Raw genomic sequence first — 3,113 nt, 5'->3', positions numbered from 1 at the left:
TCATCCATAAATCAAAACTACAAGTTTCTAACTAGAACCCACCTCGATTACGAGTCGCTGATGTCGAAGATGAGTCGATTCGACGGAGAAATGATGAAGATCCAAGCTTTTCTTCTCTTTTACTCTCGCTCTTCCTTCTCTCTACTTCCTCCCTCTAGAACTTTGTTTGATGCAAGAATGAGAAGAAAATAGAAGGAAAAGGATATAAGAAAAATATCTTTAAGTTAACACTACTAACTTAATGTCCAAAAGTATCTCTAATGTAACAATTGATAAAACCTCAGTGTCAGTTAATAACATTAGAGCATTTAATTTAATACGGGGTATTACACACCTACAGCAGTAAGTCCTTAAGGATCTGCAACTTACTCCTTAAAGCCGAACCTGCCTCGATTTGGACCCCAAAATCACCCTACTACCAGTTGTTGTTGACCCACCTCCCCATTTCCTCCACTACTTGCAATTTAAGCGCAAAAGGCGCAAACAAATTCGGGAACTCAGTTTTAAAATTCATTTCACCGCACCAGACTGAATGCCAAAACAAAATATCGTTTCCCTACCCTAAACGAAAACTGCATCTAGCCACAAAATCTCCCTCCATATGCCTTTTTCCATTCCAACTTTATCCTTCCACCATGAAGACGTGGTTCTGTTTGTTAAATCTGAGTTTGCATCAACAACCTGCAACTTCAAGTTCCTATACATCACACTCAGAATTTCAAACCAAAGAGAATCCTTACCTTGCAATATTCTCCATCTCCACTTTAAAAACAACGCTACGTTGAATTCTTCCACCATTTTCAAATCTAAACCACCTTTCTCTAATGGCAGGCAAACCGTCTCCCATTTCACCTAATGGATTTTCTTCCTATATTCAACTCCACTCCATAAGAAGTTGCTCTGAATGCTAGCAATCTATTTACAGACATGCACCAGAGCTCTATAAAACAACGTGAAGAAAATGTACAAACTACTCAGGACCGATTTTAGCAAAATAATTCTTCCTCCAAAACTTAGAATTTTCCCTTCCAAGTAGATATTCTAGCCTTCAGCTTACCCACCAAAGACGACCAGAATGATACTCTCTTCGGGTTGGAGCCGATAGGAATCCCGAGGAACATAAAGGCTTTATCCTTTATCCTGCAAGATAAGAAACTAGCAGCATCCCTCAAAGGTTAGTATTTATATTAATACCAATTAGACGAATCTTGTGATAATTTACTCCACGACCCGAAACCAGTTCGAACCCTCTGAGCACCGTTTTCAAGGACCAAACATGCTTCCAACCTTCATCCCCAACCAGAAGCGTATCATCCGCATACTGAAGAATATCTACCTTGCAAGCACCCTTCATATTTAGTCCTTTGAAATCTTGCACTTCAGATGCTTTGGACACTAGGCCTCTTAATCCTTCTGCTACCAAAACAAATAAGAAAGGGGATAAGGGACCCCCTGATTGTTTTTCTTGTTGTTCTTGATACTACTGTTGTTCTACTACTGCATTTTTATTTTATTAAAAGACATACATCAACGGTTAATTAATACAACCATGGTTGTAAGTAGCATGCTATCTAGTTTACTACCACATATAATAGATCATGATTGTAAATAATCCATTTACAACATTCCCTACCTAACAAGAGTTATTCAACCGTTATTATAGGTCTTTCACAACCATTGTTATATGTGTTTTTCGTAGTAGTGATGGTAAAATCTCATCGGTTATTGGTTAGATCGGTATAAAACCAACGTTAGGTTCGAGAGCTCTTCCTGGTGTTAAAAGCTCATAAAATTTGTTTAGAAACTTGAAGACTAACAACTTCAAGGTTCTTGTGGAAAGAAGACTAGCAACTTCAATTCATCATTTGGAAGTAAGAACCATTACTTCGCTCTGTAGCGGGGAAAATTTGAGATCAGAGCCATAGGATTGACTCGACTCAATATTTCAGTGAAAGTCGCCACCGCGCTTTATTGTTTCCAAAGGAAATGGGAAATGAACGAAAAAACCCAAAGTTTGTTTTTAAAACAAAAAGAGATCTTAGGTACGGGTGTTGTTTATATGAGGGGAAGGTTTAAAGCACCCCTCATATCTATGGTACTCCACAGGAACCTTTTTGAAAATCTGTGTCGTGTGTGCTAAAAAAGGGTTTGTTTTATTTTTAAAATAAGCTCGGCAAAGCGTTAAGCTTTGTGCCTACATACCTCCTCGGTGCAATGGAGAAGTCAGAGCTAATGTAGTTCCGCTTTAGGGAAAACGTTTTTAAAACGAATAAACACTTTATCGTCGTCGGAGAGAAATACTCAGTCATTGATCTTGAGCATGAGAACAAACAAGTTCTTTGCATCGCAAATGAAAGAAGGGCTCCAACTCGGATAAAATCGACGAGTATGCCACTAGCTCTCTCATGCGGAAAAGATCTCATTATATCAATCAATTTCAAAATCGTGGGGTATAACCACTCGTTTTGACAATTAACAGTGTCTAAACTTTTGAAGAAAAAGCCACTAAGGGCAAAAGATATTTTAAAAGAAAAGGTTTTGAAAAGGTTGCAAACATAAGAAGATTTTTGAAAAAGGGAGAAGATTTTGAAAATTTAAGAAGTGGGAGGAGATGAAGAGGCTATCCTATTGAGTAAAATAAAAGCTAAGGAAAGAAACGGTCTAACCGAAAAGAAAAAGCCAACACTTGACATTATGAGTCAAGGTAGATTTCCCATCCTTTGGACTTATCAATACCAAACCAACACATTACCACTTGGGGATCCAGATGAACTTATTGTCTTTAGCACCACTTTGCATTAAGCACGTTAAAATTCTGACAAAAATCGGGCAGAGTAACGGCTGTTTTCGGGTAAAATCCTTATATCAATGCCTTGGAATTAACCATCAAGGGCTTTCAAGGAAATACCTGCACACACAAACAGACAACAATCCAATGCCAGACAGACAGAATAACAGCAGAGTAACAACAGAATAAGGGTCCAGAGGTCCTAAGTCCATAAGTCCGAATCTCCAATATGCTAGGGATAGTAACCAATAGTCCGAAAGAGAGCCTTATGTGTTTTTTAGATTTTTGTTGATTATTAGTGTTTTAGCATAAAAGTAAAGTATGG

Source organism: Vicia villosa, unplaced genomic scaffold (genome assembly GCF_029867415.1).
Source record: "Vicia villosa cultivar HV-30 ecotype Madison, WI unplaced genomic scaffold, Vvil1.0 ctg.000477F_1_1_1, whole genome shotgun sequence".
NCBI classification, from domain to species: domain Eukaryota; kingdom Viridiplantae; phylum Streptophyta; class Magnoliopsida; order Fabales; family Fabaceae; genus Vicia; species Vicia villosa.
Note: the sequence above shows the minus strand (reverse complement) of the source record.